Source organism: Oryctolagus cuniculus, chromosome 6 (assembly GCF_051225735.1).
Source record: "Oryctolagus cuniculus isolate XC-2025 breed Fujian yellow rabbit chromosome 6, ASM5122573v1, whole genome shotgun sequence".
Lineage (NCBI taxonomy): Eukaryota > Metazoa > Chordata > Mammalia > Lagomorpha > Leporidae > Oryctolagus > Oryctolagus cuniculus.
The window spans coordinates 93,905,724-93,925,692 of record NC_142872.1 but is presented as its reverse complement, the minus strand read 5'-3'; the positions used below and the strand labels follow the sequence as shown (position 1 = coordinate 93,925,692).

The window sequence follows — 19,969 nt, the reverse complement described above, 5'->3', positions numbered from 1 at the left end:
AAAGAAATAGGACAGAAATAAAATAGTCATAGAAAGAAAAGGGAAAGGCTGCCATTAATTTGGGTTTCTCTAGCAATGAATGGAATCATATTATACTTTTTGTAGATCAGAATATAAGGTATTAGATATACTATTCTAACATTAGTTGGAAAGGCTCTCACATAGACCATTCTGTTACAAAACTCACCACCTGTCCATTATAGTCTGTCTTCTTGAGACAGTAAGTAAAAGAAATGGATCCCCTTAACTTCTTCTTGGCAAAGAAGGTCTCCTCTTTCCGTTCTCCAGAAACTGGAGAACTAGAGGTCCCATCTTCTCTTCCATCTCTCCAGGCCTCCCACTGTCCCTCTTTCTACAACAGTGACCAAGCACTAGGAGTACCAATGACCACATACTGACCATCATTTCTTATCCCCACAAGGAACCAGGAATCTTCAAATTATCTGTGCTATATGGCGCGGTGTCTTGCAGAGAGACTGACTCTGACTCCTGAAGCCTTACATTTTAATCCAAACTTGGAAAAAAGAGAAAAAAAAAACCTGAACAAGTATTCAAAAACAAGAACAGGTATTCAAAATCAAACAAAAATGCAAGTATATCGAATCAACACACTCTGCTTTTCCCATTTCCTTTGTTTTCTCACCATGCTGATCATGTGTTTTTATATATATAGTATTTGAGTCTTAGACAACCAACTAATAAAGGAAGACACCTAAGCGGTACACATTGAGCACCAGATGAGAACCTTTGTCTATTTTTGTGCTTAACAGATTCTATTATCATTTACACATGTGACCATTAACTATTTTAATTTCACCCATCTATCTTGGTAGAAATGCAAAATCTTCAGGCCATCTCCTCCCAGATCAGAAACCCTGAGGGTGGAACCAGCAATCTGGGCTTTGACAAGCCTTGTAGAAGATGTAAATGAAGGTTTGAGAACACAGTGGAAGAAGACAAGCTGCAGGTGGCATGGCTGGATTGCAGCAGGAGTGCAGAGCAGAGCGCACTCTCATGCCTCCTGATAGTGATCTATCTCCAGTTTCTTATCACTGTGAAATATCTCAAAAGCGCCTGTCTCTGGGCCTTTGTCTAAGCTGCCCCTGTTTCACAGGAAGCTCTCCTCCCTACACCTGCCCACCTTTCCTAAGCCAGCTCAAACACTGCCTCCTCCAGCAAGAGTTCCCGATCTCCTTGAGCTGTTGTGATTGCCCTGTGCCTCCCCTCAGATTCCCGGGGGCTTCTCTGTCATTTCCAGTAGTCACTGCGGATGGCTCGGCAGTGGTTTGTAGGTAGTCTAGATGATAAGGAAGCTAAGAGTAAAACACCAGTATCTTATTTTTATCTGTGTTCTCACCATCTACCAAAGGCATTTGACATATTCAGTAAAACATGAGATGGATGAGAAAGAGAGATGGAAGGAGGATAGGTAGGGAGAAGGAAACTGAAATCAAATTGCTGACACTTCTAGGACTAGATTTTGCCAGACTAGAACTCATCAATGAGGGGCAGTAAGAAATAAAAACATCTGTCCCTCATGGCTTTAGAAGGAATGTGGGTACCCCAGAGCCACCATCCACCTATAGGTAGGATATTCCCTGTTGATTTCTGCCTGCTCAGTGTGTTTCGAGTATCACTGGTGCTATTACTGCAATTTAGTCTGATATTTTACTAATGCCAGAACGGGCACCAGCTGCTCAACGTGTTTATGATTCATTGCCTTTTATGCAACTTAGAAACATGATGCTTGCCTTTTTGCTTTGTTGTTTTATCTTCTAAAGAATGCATATGACTCATCTGAGATTACAGATCACGCCTCCGTCAGTGTTGAGTTTAATGCCCTCTTTAGTTTCTAATTATTACAAACCAAAGGCCTTTAACTTTATCCCTCAGAATTTATTGGCCATGTTCTTCCTCTAACTCATTTTTTCTATCTCTTTAGATATCCTTGATTCAATAAAAACAAAATTTGCTTGCAATTCCTGCACTCAGTTCCCCTACTCAGATTCTCATATAGATTCCAGGTACCAAAGCATCAGAATGGTCTAGAAAGTAAAGGCAGCCTTCCTTGAAAATAAGCTAAGTTAATACAAAATCAAATGCAAAGAATGGACCAGATAGAGTGCCCTGCGGTTCAGAGTGCTCCGGCTTGCAGAATTTCCTGATGAGAGTTCAGCATGCTTCCATGGCAGTTGTGCTGCTTAAGGAAAAGCTGGAAATAGCCAGATAGTTGTTGTGTGAAATCAGTGGATCCCGGCACTGGTGCTGTGGTGTAGTAAGCGGTAGAAGATGGTCCAAGTCCTTGGGTCCCTACACCTGCATGGAGGACCTGGAGGAAACTCCTGCCTCTGGATCGGCTCAGCTCACCTTTGTGGCCATCTGGAGAGTGAAGCAGTAGATGAAGACTTTTCTCTCTGTCTCCCCCTCTGTCTCAAATAAATAAATAAAATCTTGAAAAAAAAAAAAAAAAGAAATCAGTTAATCCCTGACTTGAGTTATAGGAGTTGTGGAAGAAGTAGGGGCAGATGTGGGCCATCTAAGAAATAGCAAAGGGAGGTTTTGAATATTGGAAATTTAGTCTTCAGTGATGAAACTCTTGCATAGTTTCTCAAAAAAAAAAAAGTATCATGCCAAAGGACTTCCCACTATTTTGGCCTGTGTATAAAGGCTGTGTGTGTGTGTGTGTATGTGTGTGTACACATGTGCACACATGCACAAGCATATGTGTACAGGCAAAGCATTTGTTTTGCCTTAAATACAACTGGTATACAGAGCACTTAATATAATGTATATAATAAATATAATATATAATGAATAGCTCCCCATAGACTGAACTATTGATAGGTTAGTTCTTTGTAGGAAAAAAAACTTTAATAGAAAGTTAGGGCCGACGCCGGGGCTCAATGGGCTGGTCCTCCACCTGTGGCACAAGCACCCCAGGTTCTAGTCCAGGTCGGGGTGCCGGATTCTGTCCTGGTTGCCCCTCTTCCAGGCCAGCTCTCTGCTGTGGCCCGGGAGTGCAGTGGAGGATAGCCCAAGTGCTTGGGCCCTGCACCCCATGGGAGACCAGGAGAAGTACCTGGCTCCTAGCTTTGGATCAGCAAGATGCGCCGGCCACAGAGCGCCGGCTTTGGCGGCCATTGGAGGGTGAACCAACGGTAAAGGAAGACCTTTCTCTCTGTCTCTCTCACTGTCCACTCTGCCTGTCAAAAAAATAAAAATAAAGAAAGTTAGATGAAATGGTAAAGTAGAATTATTATCAACATAAAGATTGAACCAACTGCCCCTAAGTTTAGTACCGATGGGTCCAGCCTCATAATGATCCAACTTAAGATTTTCCGTCTTTATCATGGTTAGAAAGTAGTATATATTCAGTAGAAACTGCACACTGGATTTTGAGTTGTCATCTTTTCGTTGGCCAGTGATGTTCAACACGGTCTTGCTTGTGATGTCAGGCAGCAGCAGGGAGCACAGCTTCCAGAGAATCCTGAGATGATGAAGGGAAAGGACGGGCTCTGGGTAGGGTGCTGTGTGTCTACACTAGCAAATGCAGTAGGCTGAGTGTGTACAAAACACTTTTGACTTGCAGTATTTTCAACTAACCTGGGGTTTGTCAGGACATAACACCTTGGGAGTTGAGAATCACCTGTATTCTAAACCAACAAGAAGAAAGATGCAAGCTCAACATGACAACTCAGTCTTGTTTCTCTGCAAATACTTAAAAGGATTATTTCCTAAAAATGGAAATTTTGTGGTAACTATTTAGTAAAAGTTGTCCTCTGCATATCCTTGAATATTATATTTATGTATAGTTTCTGGTAAACACATGGTACTTTTAAGTATTAATTACACCCAAGAATCTTCTGTTCATTACACGGCACAATGGTTAGCCAGTTCTTCACAAACTGACATATCCACAGTGGTCTTCTGATTTATAATAAACGTATATCTTGGTCTTCATCTCCATTTCCTGGCACATAGCTCCCCAATCCATTGGAATCACCAAAAGGATAAGTGCCTTTTTGCACACTAATGAGACTGATGACTGGGGCTCCTGGACATCTTCAGGATGTGGACTTGTTGCCAGGGAAACCAAACATGATTAGAGGGTTGGGATGTTCAGTCAAGTCCCCAGGGAGGAGAGGGATCAAAGGTTGAATTGCTCATCTGTGGCCAGTGATGTAATCAGTCATACCCACATAATGAATCCTCCATAAAACCCCAAAGGATAGCGTTCAGAGAGCATCCAGGTTGTGAATATGTAGAAGGCCTGGATGTGGGTAACACCGCTGGAGAAGGCTTGGAAGTTCTAGGCTATTTCCCACATAGCTTAGCCCATGTCTCTCTTCCATTTGTCTCTTCTTCTATATCTTTTATAATAAATGGGTAAAGATAAGTAAAGTATTAGCCCAAGTTTTGTGTGCCATCCTGGCATATGACTAACCCAAGGAGGAGGTCGTGGGAATCCCCAACTTATAACTGATTGGCAGAAGTTCCAGAAGACTGGGCTTGCAATGGCATCTGAAGTGGGAGCAGTCATGTGGGACTGAGCCATTAAGCTATGAGATCTGGCACTGGTTAGTGTCCAGACTGAATAGAATTATGGGATACTCAGCTGGTGTTGGAGATTTACTTGTTGGGAGAAACCCTCCCCCACCTCGTATCTGCTCACAAAAGAGTTCTGCGATGAGGGTTGAGTATAGTAAGAGAAAGCAGTTTGTTTTGTTCCTACTTCACATCCATGATTTCAAAATACAGAAGTGGCCAAATTGGTACTCAAGTGCTGAGACTTGTGCCTATCTTTACCTGGCAGCACCATTAAGAATAGCACAGCTGCCTCACTGACTCAGTTCCAGCAGTAATTCCCTTCACACATACCACAAGAACCTGAAACCTCATCTTATTCCTCCCCAAATCCGATCTCTAGAGACTGGTAGGAACCTGCGGGCTTATTTATCATTACTTCCGTATCTACTGAAGATGAACCACAACAGATTGTTGACTGTTTTTTAATCTGACACAACAGCAATTTCAGATAGCTTAACCTAATATAAACTTCAACTAATTCTGAAAAATTGAGGACTTTTGTCCTCACTGTGGAAATACTAGCACCTTATGTGTAGCTTTCCATGAGTATTTCGAGGATCTATCAAGTTTACAGTGTATTGCCAGAGCTCCTCAAACTTTAACGTGCAAGGAAATACCAGGGGATCCTGTTGACAGTGCTAAGGACTGGGGCAGGGCCTGAGATGATGCATTTCTGGGAGACTCCCAGGTGATGTCAGCACCATGACTCCCAGATCATGCTTTGTGTAGCCAGCTATTGGACAACAGGGTGAGGAATCACATACTTCAAGTTTCTATCTGTTCTATCTGTATTACTTGAATAAATCACTTAATCTTTCTGGACCTTGCTTTCAGTGATGTTTGGGGATTAAATGATGTGATCTATTCTGTCCAAGTCTCATGTTTACAATCTACTAGGATCATATTCACACATATTGCTGGAGGGTCTATGCAGCATAAAGCTGAGGAACAGCAGTCCCAGCCTTGACTGCCTGAGTGCACACCCTAGCCTCTTCCACTCAATAGCAATGTGACCTTGAAGGTTATTTAACTTCTCTGTCTCAGTTTTTCCATCTTTAAAGTTGAGCTAATATTGAACTATCTCACACATGTTTCAGCAGAGACCAGCACATAGAAGCTCAATAAATATAAGTATTTGCAGTTTTAATATTCTCTGTAGTTTCATTTCTAAGAAGCTTTCCCAAGGGAACTATCTGAAATGTAGGCAAAGATTTGGTGTATATGAAAACATGTTGATCACCAGTTTACTCTGTCAAAAGCCAGGGTGCTGCTTAGATTGTTCGACAATAAGAGACATGTTGTAGTACACAGTGTGGAATTTTTTGACCAATTGTAAATGCCTGCAAATAATTTTTAATGTTCAAGACCAATATAAAATGAGAAGATGACAGGAAAGATAACAGTGTTAACAGTTCAAGTTTTACTATGTGTTGTTATATGTGATATAATTAACTGTATCTGGGAGAAAAAGCTCAAATATTAAGTGGTTATTGTGAACAAGTGACACCATTACAGGTGAATTTTCTCTCCCTCCTTAAACTTCTTTCTGTATATGCTAATTCTTCTATATAAGGCATAAACAACTTTTATATTTAGATTAAAAAGGAATTTCAAGCATATGTAAATGCTCAAAGGAAAAAAAAATAACCCTCTAGCAAGAATTTCAGCTTCTACAAAGCCTTGTGCCAAAACTGTTTTAGAAGCATTGCAAATAAGAATCAGAAGTCGGTAAATTTAATAGCACAACACTCAGTGCCAAACTAATGACTGAAAAGAAAAACAAGCATGTTCTTTTGTCATTTCTGCATGAAAATGAGATTGCTACATATCCCAATGAAGCATTAAGTGGCCAAAGCAGCTGCCTTGCTGAGTGACACGTGGATACTAGGAGACTGAAACAGGAACGAGGCTCAAGGCCTTTCAGTGTAGAATAATTCCAGAAACAGCCATCATCGTGCTGATAGGTGTGTTTAAGGAGATGGATTTTCAAGTAGAAATTCTTCAGTGGTCTCAATACTATAGTACGATTAAATCTGTATTTAGATGTTCATTTAAAAGCTAAGAAAAGCCTTTGGAAATGACTGGAGGGAAAAATCCATTGCACTTTCATATATATAGGCCTATAACATATATTTTTTCCAACCTGAAATAGCCCATTATATTTTAAGGAGAAATGCAGGAAATATAGTGCCAGTAGTTTGTCACACCATCAATTTCTTTGTAAAACTTCAATAACAGTGATCATCAGAATCTATTCCAAGTTGAATGTCATTTGAGGCCGGCGCCGCGGCTCAATAGGCTAATCCTCTGCCTGCGGTGCCGGCACACCCAGTCGGGGTGCCGGATTCTGTCCTGGTTGCCCCTCTTCCAGGCCAGCTCTCTGCTGTGGCCAGGGAGTGCAGTGGAGGATGGCCCATGTCCTTGGGCCCTGCACCCCATGGGAGACCAGGAGAAGCACTTGGCTCCTGGCTTTGGATCAGCGCAGTGCGCCGGCCACGGCAGCCATTGGAGGGTGAACCAACGGCAAAGGAAGACCTTTCTCTCTGTCTCTCTCTCTCTCTCACTGTCCACTCTGCCTGTCAAAAAAAAAAAAAAAAAAGAATGTCATTTGATTTGCCAAAAAAGACTAAGGGCTATTTTTTTTCTTTGCCTCTATGGAACATGGATTGAGAAGAAAATTTGCATAAATTTTCCACTGCCTGATAAAATCCCTCATCCTTAATTTTCATCTGACTTTTTAGTGATTTGAACTTCTCACTCTTTGAATCCACATCACCTATGATCTACGGATGCTTGATTCTCTCCCTAAACAGTAACTTTAACCTGAAAACTACAAGAACTTCTGAATAAAGTCTACTTTCAATCACTTGCAAATCATTTTTCTTTGCTTGACTCTCACGTATTCTAGAAACTTGATTAAAAATGCCTTGTCTTAAAGCACACACCTTTGGTTCAAGAACACTGAAAATGATTAGATTTGCAACTAGCTTTGTGGCAGATTGCCACATAACTCTTGGTGACCCATTATTATTCAGGAAAAAATGTTCTCAAAAACAGGACAGCCAAGGAAACATGATATATTTACCATTTCTTTGATCTGATCTTATTTTCATTATTTTGTATATTATATAATATGGGTAGTATATTGGTACTTTAAATAGGACACATAAATGACAAATAATAAATTATATTTAAAATATTAATTTACTTTAAATATATGATTAGGATTGTGCAGCATTTTCACTCATGAAGCCTTGAAAATTTATGTGATGACCTCACTATTCCATTTAATCAGCCAACAATAACATATACTGAGACCGACACTCACCAAACTTTTATTGCACATCTATATATCCCAAATTGTTCGAGATGTTGGGAATACTGAAGTATAGGGATAAGGCAACCAAGTCCCTATCCTTGAGAAATAAATCATCTTATAAGGGAGATAGCCAATGCCCGGTAAATAATAACTATAGATGTTTACAGTAGCTATGACATAGATAAGTGAGCTACTGTGAGATGTGCAATTCGGGACATGTTCAAGCTGACTTACCTCAAACGGTAGAGTTAGAAACATACCACGGGATTCCAATTCAATCCCATCAAGGTGGCATGTACCAATGCCATCTCACTAGTCCCAGTGATCAATTTCTGTTCACAATTGATCATAATGATAGGACTAAGAACCAAAGGGATCACATAAACAAGAATAGTGTCTGCAAATACTAGCTGACAGAAAAAAAAAGGGAGAGAATGATCCAACATGGGAAGTGAGATACACAGCAGACCCATAGAATGGCAGATGTCCTAAACAGCACTCTGGCCTCAGAATCAGCCCTTAAGGCATGCGGATCCGGCTGAAAAGCCCATGAGACTATTTCAGGCATGGAAAGCCAAGACACTCTGGGAAAAAAAAAAAAAAAAAAACTAAATGAAAGATCTCCACGAGTGAGATCCCAGTGGAAAGAACGGATCATCAAAGAAGGAGGTACCTTTCTCCAAAGGGAGGAGAGAACTTCCACTTTGACCACGGCCTTATCTAAAAATTATCAGAGTCAGTGAACTCAGGGGGCTTCCATAGTCTTGGCAACTCATGACAAGAGCCTAGGGTGATTACTGATGCCATAAATAAGAGTGTCAATTTGTTAAGTCAACAACAGGAGTCACTGTGCACTTACTCCTTATGTAGGATCTTTGTCCTTAGTGTGCTGTACATTGAGATTTAATGCTATAACTAGTACTCAAACAGTATTTTTCACTTTATGTTTCTGTGTGGGAGCAAACTGTTGAAATCTTTACTTAATGTATGCTAAACTGATCTTCTATATATAAAGAGAAACGAAAATGAATCTTGATGTGAATTGAAGGGGGGAGGGAGTGGGAAAGGGGAAGTTTGCGGGTAGGAGGGACGTTATGGGGGGGAAGCCATTGTAATCCATATTCTGTACTTTGGAAATTTATATTCATTAAATAAAAGTTTAAAAAAACTAAAAGTGGGCAAGTGTTTTGCATTGCAGTTAAGCTACCACTTGAGATGCCTACATCCTATATCAAACTGTGTCAGTCTTGGCTCTGCTCTTGATTCCAGCTTCCTGCTAGTGTGCACTCTGGGAGGCTGCAGGCATTGGTACCAGTGGCTGGTCCCCTGCCACCCATGCTGGGGACCTGGATCGAGCTCTTGGCTTTGACCTGGTCAGCCCTATCCATTGTAGGCATTTGGGGAGTAGGCTAACAGATGGGGTGCCTTTTCTCTGTGTGTATGTGTGTGTGTACCTTTCAAATAAAATCGAAGTCCATTAATAAAGGACCAATTTGAAAAAACATGATTTACCTGTACTATGGAATAAAGCTACTACAAAGAATGAGTTATAGGCATATATTGACCTAGATGAATGTGCATGATATATCCTTTTAATGAAAATAAAGTTTTTGAAATGTCTTCCTTTTGCATTTAGGAATATTTCTTTGGGACATTGTATATGTTAATTCTTTTCTGGAGATGAGAAGGAAATATGAGGGTATATTCTTAGAATCTTATGAACTATGTTGAATCTGCTTTCATTGTATTAACATCATATTAACATGAGAATTGATGAAACTTGTGTTGTACTAATTATCACATACTTGCTGTGACCCTGAAAACCCAATATATTAATGAATTTCTTTAAAACATAAAATAATAAAATGGCCTGATATGCTATATGAAAGATTTAATTTTATCATGTCTGGATGTGTTTCATAAGAACTGGACTAGGGAAGAGAAAACCCGCATTCCATTTTTTATTTGCATGTTTTGGATATGTCATTGTTTTCCTGACGCTGCTTCTTTCAACCCATGTTGAAATAAAGAGCAAATCAATTGCCCCAGACACCCCTGAAGTAAGAACATTATAGACAAGAGGACCATACTTCCCCTGCAATTTTTGCATCTGCTATAAAGACAAAAATTTAAAAGTTTGTGAATTAATACCTCAGCTTCAGCCCACATGTGAAGGACCATCATTTGTTCACTTGAGAAAGACACAGCACTTCTATGCCTGTACCAGGCATATGAAAAGTGGAATCTCAGCTGGAGTCACAATCTAGTTCACTTCACTGAACACAACTAGAAGGACCTGAATAGCTCCCAAAGCTGGTTGCTTATCAGAGTTACCTACAGATTTAACAAATTCACACAGAAACATCCCAAGCATATCCAAATACACTAATCAGACTATCCAGATATTGGACCCAGAAACCTATTTTTAAAATAATTCCCAGGTGATTCTGATGCATCTCATATATTGAGGAAGTCTATTAAACAAGATCAAGTGCCTGCCAATGGTAATATAGGCAGGGATAGCTACAAGCATTTTTAAAGGCACTACCACCAAGAAAAGCACTTTTTGGTGCTAAGACCCACTGCACAGTTAGTCAAATGTGTAAAAATCCAAACATGTTTGCAAACGTTTAGAATTTTTTCTCATTCTAGAATCTATTGGTCAATGATATGGGGGTTTTGTTAAGATAACATCCCATCCTTGCCACAAAACATATAATCCTGAACGTCTATCATTAATCTGCATCTGACTCTCCCTGCCTATGCCTTGATATTGGTTGTGTCATAATCTCCAGCCATAGGGCAACACTATACTTTAAATTTATGTAGAAAATACAGCCAGTCTACAAATCCTGCTTGAATTATTTCCTTTTTTTCTTCTGAGTAGTGGATGTATGACTGATTTAAAAGGTAAAAGAAAAAAAATCTATTAACACCAGGCCTATGACATCTGACCGCCTTGAAGACTATTGCCACTAACAGACCAAGTTGAAAGGGAACCTTTCGGAAAGACTGAGACAAAGCAAATGGCATGCATGGTATTTCTCTTTGGCCGCCAAGGCAGTAAAGTACCAGATGTCATACAACAAAGTCACAGGGGGGTACCATGTAACCTAAAGGGTGTAGCTGGAGTGCTCAGGTTTTCAAAAGCTCTTATTCTTACAAAGAGAAGTAACTGGCACCATTAACTCCATATGTTACATTTAGGCCTTTTCTTTCCAGCCTGCATTTGATTGCTTAAACATTTGTAATGCTTACTCTTTATATTAAGAGGGAGAATATAAGTGAATAAGATGTTTGTTCAGCTTTTAATATAATGTCTTTCACATAGTAGGCTGCTCAGTAAATATTTGGGAAAGGCCTTATCTGGTATCTTCTAGTTGGGCAGTTGGGAGAGGAAAGATCAACCCATTCACTGGTCTTTCTGAAGTTGAATAAGCTATGCAGAGTACACATTGAATTCATTCTGTAGTAGACACAGCCAGGAAATGATCAAAACAATGGAAATGGAAAGAGTCTGGAGCAAAACTGTAATTGGACACAAAGCTCCTAATTCAAAGATGTTAAAGTGAGGCACTTGCTAAGGTTCAGGATACACAATGCAAACACAAGATTTCCCAAGGGCCGATCAATTTTGATTACTCTTCCTTTTTCAAAATTCAGTTTCCTGGAAATCTGTGTAATTGTCCAGATAAATGGTGTGTCCCTCACACTTCTTTGACTGCTTCTTCTTTGTCTCCATCACTAGATTCCATCTCTTTGCCCACTCCTCCAATGCTTAGGCTGTCACTCTTAGAACTCACTGTCCATGAGCTCCCCCCTCCATTTCTGAGATGTTGATCATTTTCAAGACTAAAGCTATTGCTTGTGTTCTGATGACTGTTGAGCCTTTATTTCCAGCCCTGGCTTCTTATCCATAGCTTAGGTCCATATGTCCAGAGGGCTGCTGGACGTTTCCATGTGGATGTGCGTGGATGCCAACTTCAACAAAACATTTTAGCACTTTATTCCACACACAATATTCCCCTTTCCCCATTCTCGCTCAATTTATAGAAAGCCTACCATCCAGGATCAAAATCTCCATGCTTTTGCTTTCTCCCATAGTTTGGTAGCTCCCTAGTCTTGTTATTTCCTTCACAATCTCTCGCCTTGATTCATTCCCTTGCACTAGCCTCATTTTTGATGCCTGTGCGGCTACCATAACCTCTATGCTTCCTGTCCCCCCCCCCCCCGCCACCAATCCCTAAAGTGTTTTTGTCATGTTGCTCTGAAGAACGCTTCAATGGGCCATAACATCTCAAGAAACAAATCCAAATTGGTTTGTCTGACATCCAAAGCCTTCTACAAAGTGGCTGCTGACAGCTCTTTTTTCCCCTCATTTTAGTAACTCCCTTTTTCATTTTTTAAGATTTATTTATTTGAAAGAGTTACAGAGAGAAAGGCAGAAAAAGAGGTCTTCAATCCCCTGGTTCACTCCCCAGTTGTCTGCAACAGCAAGAGCTGTGCCTATCCGAAGCCAGGAGCCAGGAGCTTTTTCTGGGTCTCCCTTGCAAATGCAGGGGCCCACAGATTTGCCCCATCTTCCACTGCTTCCCGGGCCATAGCAGAGAGCTGGATTGGAAGTGGAGAGCCAGGACTCGAACTGGTGCACATAGGGGATGCTGGCACTAGAGGCGGTGGCTTTACGCGCTACGCCACAGTGCTGCCCCCCCTTTTCATTTTGAAATATTTGTTCTGCTCAACATGGCCCTGTACATTTCCACAAACCAAGACCACGATCTGTTCACTCACATCCTCTTGGGATACTGTCCTACATTCTGCTTCCTGTCTGAATTATCCTCCCCCTCAGCATCATGTTTTCGATTCCGTCACTGTCATTGATAGGGCAGGTAAGTAGAGACATGACTCTCCTGTAGGAGCTTTCTCCCCCAACTTCAGGCACGATAACTGTAAAGGCCATGCCTATCACTGCTTCCTATGCCTCTCACTGGGCTTTGTAAGTAACTAATACTCAAAGAATTGCTGTTTTCATTGCGTTTAGAATCTGACCCTTTGTCTTAATCATGAGTCTCAATTTAACTTGCTTGAAACAATGAGAGAGAAAAGACATTCTTGGAAGCTGAGTGAAACTTTTCTTCCCACCTAACATTAAGTAGGAAGATACTGCTGTGAATGGAGCTGAATCCTTAACTACTTATGATCTGAAAATCCACATGGCTTAAAATGGGGAAATCTGTGCTTCAGGAAAAGTATCAACCCAGAGAAAGATATAGAGGAGAGATTCTTGCCAGAGGAAACTTTCTGACTTTTGTATTGAAAAAATGTCTGTGAGTAAAGGCACATATACCCTTTACCCCAGCCAATGCTTATCTTATGGTCCTGGTCTAGGTGATGGAGGCAACTGCCATGGACCTGAATGGCTTCCCTCAAATTTTGGCAAATTCTTTGCTCCTGACCCTTCTCCAGAAGAAAAAGTTAGGATTTTTTTTTTTTATTTTCTTGGGCTCACACTTGGTTTTAAATTATCAGTGGAATGACATAATTTTTAAAGATTTATTTATTATAAAGATACAGTTAGACATACATGTGTACGCAAGTGCACACAAACACAGCTCAATCTTCCTTCTATTGGTTCACTTCCCAAATGACTGCAACAGCCAGGGCTGGGCCAGGCTGTGGTCAGGGGCTTGGAACTCCAACCAGGTCTCCCTTGTGGGTGGCAGGGGCCTGAGTACTTGGGCCACCTGCTGCTGCTTTCCCAGGCACACATCAGGAAGCTGGTTAGGAAGTGGAACAGCCAGGACCCAATCTGGCACACATATGGAATGCCATATGGTGGCTTAACACACTGTACCACAATGCCAGCCCCAGAAAGACTTAATTCTTAAAACCATCATATGAGTTTCCAGATAGGCACATTATTTTCTTTTTTTTTTAACTTTTATTTAATGAATATAAATTTCCAAAGTACAGCTTATGGATTACAATGGCTTCCCCCCCATAACGTCCCTCCCACCCGCAACCCTCCCCTTTCCCACTCCCTCTCCCTTTCCATTCACATCAAGATTCATTTTCGATTCTCTTTATATACAGAAGATCAGTTTAGCATACATTAAGTAAAGATTTCAACAGTTTGCTCCCACACAGAAACACAAAGTGAAAAATACTGTTTGAGTACTAGTTATAGCATTAAATCTCAATGTACAGCACACTAAGGACAGAGATCCTACATGAGGAGTAAGTGCACAGTGACTCCTGTTGTTGACTTAACAAATTGACACTCTTATTTATGGCATCAGTAATCACCCTAGGCTCTTGTCATGAGCTGCCAAGGCTATGGAAGCCCCCTGAGTTCACTGACTCTGATCATATTTAGACAAGGCCATGGTCAAAGTGGAAGTTCTCTCCCCCCTTCAGAGAAAGGTACCTCCTTCTTTGATGACCCGTTCTTTCCAATGTGATCTCACTCGCGGAGATCTTCCATTTAGGTTTTTTTTTTTTTCCAGAGTGTCTTGGCTTTCCATGCCTGAAATAGTCTCAGGGGCTTTTCAGCCAGATTTTTATGCTGAACAGAAGTGATTAGGCTTAAAATATATCGCTGTGTGGATTGGAAAATATTTAAGTTAATTAATCTAGAAAATGGTGGGTCCAGAGATTGAACCAAGGAAGACTGGCTCAGGAAGCATATAATTTTTCTGCAAAGTAGAAGAACATAATGGTACACACACACACACACACACACATTTCTCTGCCTACCTGTCTCTCTGCATCTTTTAGTTTTATAGATTCATCCTCTAAGATATTTACCTCCCCAAAGCCTGCTTCTACTAACAGAATGCCAACAAGGCCAAAACAAGGTATCAGCAGGGCTGTGTTTCCATTGAACTCTCTAATGGAGAGCAGGTGTGTTTTGCTTTACCAGCTTCCGGTGACTACCAGTAATGACCACCTCCTTCCCACCTCTTCCTCAGTAGTCATGTCTCCTCCTCACCTTTTCTGCACATGTCAAATCTCCCTGTAACCCCTCTTAGAAGAACACTAGTGATGCAGGCAAAACCCATTCAAATCTTCTGGCATAACTTCCACCTCAAGATTTTTACCTTACTCCCATCTGCAATGTCCTCTTTCACCAAATAAGGTAATAATCACAAGTTCTGGCAGTATCTTTCAGGAGACCATTATTCAACCTCTCACAATGATTGACTATAATTGTTTTATATGTATGTCAAATACTGCATAATTAAACTCAAATCATAAATCAGCAAAATGTTGAAGCATATAATGTAGACCACCTGGATAACAATGACCATTTTTTGAGAGTGAGAAGATTGGGAATTTTCATTCCCTATAAGATATGTTTTTGAAGCATTTTCCTCTTTTATAAGGAGCATGTGATTGATATGTTTGTATTTGGGGATAAAACAATATGGATTAAAGCAGAGGAAAAGGATACTCTCCACAATATTAAAAGAAGCCGACGACGTCCCAGTTGGGAGTCCCTACTCTTTATTTCATGGCACTGATTTCTACTCCCCTCTTGCATCCCTGTGCAGCTGCTCCCCTCAAACTCATCTGTACAATCTGGACTGAAAACACACTTTAGACAAGTACATCCACACCCAGATTTGCTTGGCTTCAAACTCTGCGGTTCTCTCTGTTGCAAGCTATTCTTCCTAATTTCCCCCTTTAAAGACCAAGCAAAGAAGTATCCAGAAGGCAAAAGACAAGGAGAATAATTGGAAGGTATGGGAACGTTTCTTTTTTGGTCTGTTGTCTGAGGTCTTTGCGTTCTATTATTTTTTCCCCTTCATCAGGGGCTGCAGTATCTTTCTACATAGAGACAAATGCACTCCTTCATTGTGCCTAAATCCAACCCCCTCCCCCAGTTGTGGAAGGTCTGCTGTGTTTCAGACTGTGAATCATTCATTCACTTCCTCAACATGCAAACTTGAAACAGTTGGCTGCTTTTTGAGATCCTATGAACAATGAGCTTAGGATCCAGTTATGAATAAGATGAAGGTCATGCACTAAAAAGTCCTCCTATTAGAGACAATTTTTTGTCTTTGCCTCACAATTTTTTGTCTGTTACTTCAGATGCGCTCACTGACATAAAATGTGTACCATTCACTGGTGACATTTTTTTTTATCTCTCTAAAACTTTCTTTAGCATTTTGAAGTTTCTTCACAGATGCCTCAAAAAGTCTGAAGAACCCATATGTATGATAACCAAAGTAAATATTTTGAATTAGGAAGATTCCTTCCCTGTAAGAGAGTTTTCATTATGGTGAAGGGCAAATTTGTAAAGCCATCATTATTCTATAAATTCATTAAAGGACTATTATGTCTATTTGGCCATACCAATAAAGACATTTGTAGTTATTGGTGACAGAGGACAATTTTCTATTGTTGGGTGAAACAAGTGTTTCAGACTGTGTGTATGTAATCAGGCATTTAATTAAATCAACTTGGCTTATCACCAGGTATATTTATCACATTGTCTAAGGACAGAGGCAAACACAGCTGGTGTGGGGATGTTGAAATACCAGGAATATGATGGTGGGAGAACTGCTTAAAGCTTCCAATAGGGGGTAGGCATTTAGCTTAGTGGTTAAGACACCAGTCCCACATAGGAATACCTGACTCCTGCTTCAGGCTCAGCATCCTGTTAATGCACATACTGGCAGGCAGTGGTGATGGCTCAAGTAATTAGATCCCTGCCCATCATGTGGGAGACCTAGATTGGGTTGCCAGCTCCTACCTCTGGCCAAGCCTAGTCCAGGACATTGTGGGCATTTGGGGAATGGACCAATGGATGGGGGCTCGCTCGCTCTCTTTCCTTGTCTTTTTCTGCCTCTCAAATATTTTTTAAGTTGTCAATAAACTCTTTTACTTGCTTTCAATACTGCATAGATGGACTTATTTTCACTGAGAATGAAAGCAACAGCAAAGTGATCCTTTTATAAAAGAGCAGGGAAAGTCAGCGAGATGGATGAGTTGTAGAAAACATGTTGAGTGGAACTTCTCAAACTTATTCTGCATGAAAATCACCTGAAGGTCTTGTTCAAAGTGCAGATTCTGATGCTCTGGGGCTGGCCTTGTGCCTGTGATTCTGTATTTCTACCAGGAGTCTGGTGGTGCTGCTGCTGCTGTTACTGCACGTGGTCCTATGGTCTAGCAAACCGGTAACCAAGAACCCCAGGGGTCAGTCAACTTGCCCAAGGTCACTGCTGTTGTGAGGTAGAGAAAACATTGATAGTTGGCACTAAGGTGCTTTAACACCCATGCCTTTTCATTTTAGTTTCCATCATTTAATAAATACATGCTTATTGGATGTTTTTGACACACAGCTCCTAAATCTCTTAGAACCTGACACTGATGTGTGTCTTCTTTATACTAGTGAGGTTACCAATGGCTGGGAATCCCTACATAGCTCCATGATGGAGCCAGTCTCCAGGAAAACCAAAACATGGAAAGAGTTGAGTCTTTTAATCCCTAATTCTGACCCCCAGGGAGGGGAAAGAGCCTGCAGACTGAGTTTGATCACCAATGGCCAGTGATATAATAAATCATGCCTGTGAAATGAAATCTTTGTTCTTAAAAAAATTCCTAAATGACAGGGCTTGGAAAGCTTTTGGCTTGGCTAAAATGTTGAGGTGCTTGGAATGTATGCCTCCAGAGAGTGAAGAAGCTCTACAATACCCAGCAGTCTCCTGTGTCTTGTCCTTGTGAATAATGTTTGAGAGTCAGACAGCTAGACAGAGTGTGAGTTCCTCTCTGCTGATTCACTACCAGCTGGGGTTGAAGCTGGGAACTCAATCCAGGTTTCTCATGTGAAAGGGAGACCCAGTTACTTGTACCATCACCACTGCCTTCCAGCGTTTTCACCTCAGTAAGCTGGAGTCAGGGGCTGGAGCTGGGCATCAAATGCAGGTACTTCTGCATGAGTTGCAGGAGTCCTAACCACTGGGCTAGACACTTACTCCATGCATTGTATTTTTTAAATAATAAAACAGTGAGTAAAAGTAATTTCCTTAGTGCTGTGAGCCTTTTTAGCAAATTATTGAACCTGAGAAGTGAGTTACACAAATTCAATTTATAACCAGTCAGTCAGAAATATGGGAGGACCAAAGCTTAAAACTGACCTCTGTGTTAGTTTTCATCACTATAACAAATAATCTGACACAGGCCAAGCTATAAGAAAAGAGGTTTATTTATCTCACAGTCCTGGAGGTTACAGGGCATGACACCTATGTCATATTGGTTCTGGTGAGGGCTCCGAGGCAGATGCCAATGGCAAGAGCATGTGTTGGGCTCATATGGTGAGGCAGTAAGCAGAGAGGGAGGGAAGGGCCAGGCATGCTCCTCATATAGCAATCTTCATGAGAACCACCAAGCTTTTGTTGGAGAGCAAACTCCTGCCTCCAAGGGCTTAAGACCCTCCTACTGGGCTCCACCTCTTAATAGGACCACTCCAAGGATCAAGTCTCCAATTACATAAACCGCTGGGGAACAACATTGCGCTCTATCCAAATCATAACAGCATGTGAAGTAGGGCAGCTGTGTGTTACCAAGCCCTTCATCTGTGGGGTCTTTGCTAACTCTGCAGAGCCAGCAACAGAGTGAGATTGAATTGTAGGATACTTGGTGTTGGTAGAACAGGAGAATTGGTTGACCTGGGGTTGAAACCCCACACATTTGGTATCAGAAGATTTATGAGTAAATGTAGCTCCGAAGCTAAGGAGTGATTTCCTTTCTGGTCACTTAGAGGGTCTCTAACCAAGAGGAGCTGCCTTTTGTGATACTGGAATATTCTATGACAGCTTCTTAGTTCTCTCAGTTGCTTGGTTTGGTTTCCTAGTGCTTTAAAACCATATGTATTTTCAAAGGACTAAATAATACTATAAACTCATTGAAAGGAGACAGGACTCCCAACACTGCTGGATGTGCATTAAGTTGTCAATAGATGTTTCTCTAGTAGTTGAATGTGATGTCTTCTCTGTTTCTATACCATCTAGTTCCAGTAAGCCCAGTCAGTGGACTGCCACTTTTGCCAGTAGAACAACCGAGAGTGCTAAGGCAGGCATGTAATTCAAAGCTTTAAAGGTTCCCAGGGATTGAAGGCAGACTTCAGGCTGCAACTCAGTGTTAGGGTACTAGGGAGTCCCCTGAGTTCCTTGGAGATTCATCACCCTCTGGGTACACAGTTCTCTATCTTCACCATCAGCCTGCTGCTTCTGGCCTGACACCCTTCACGTTACTGCTCATTGAGAGGTGATTTCCCTCTTCAGTCACCCCTGTGTATTTTTGCATATACCTAATACTGAACCCCACCCCCAGGTAATCCCGTGAATGTGTAGACTAGCATAGGGTGAAGGCATCTTGGGTAATTTTTACGTGAGGTCTTCAAAAAGATCACAGAAAATGCACATGACAAAAAACTAGGCTTGGATTTCAGAGGTTTCTTGCAAAAAATTATCTTTTAATTCAATTTTCTGCAAACTTTTTGAAGTATTCTCATATATCACAGCCCTACCATTTTTGTGTATATAAAAAGCAGATATATTTACAGTCAGAATTTGACTTTATGGTTACTTGGAATATTGAAATGATACCCATCCAGAGAAATCCATTTGTAGACAAAAGTGTTAGTTTTGAGACTTAAAAACCATACCTCTGAGAGCACAATTATTTGAACCTGAGGCTTGTGTAAAAAAGGATGGATTCATTTGAAGCTGGTTTTTAATTGTTACCAGAGCACCTGAACTGTAGCTTGTCCCTGTGCTAAGAAAAGCAGAAAGTAAATAGCAATTGAACACAGTTACAAACTGAAACTATATAGAGCAGTTAACTTAATATAGAAACCGGAGTCTTCCACTAGCCAGTACACTATAAAATCAGTCTTCTTTGGAAATTAAAGAAAAACTAAATGGAGCCATTTGGAGACCAGGAAGCACTTTAGAATTGCTCATTGTGTCAAATGCCTCTGATGGAAACTGCAGTTATAAATCTGGGTGACTCAGAAACAATGGATGAAATATGCCCAGGCTGCCTATAAACCGCCTG

At 40.9% G+C, this 19,969-nt stretch overlaps 1 protein-coding gene across 3 annotated transcripts in view; it reads left to right on the top strand.

Moving 5' to 3' along the window:
• Positions 1 to 19,969, top strand: part of CPA6 (carboxypeptidase A6) — a 351,124-nt gene that overhangs the window by 12,222 nt on the left and 318,933 nt on the right. The window lies entirely within an intron of this gene.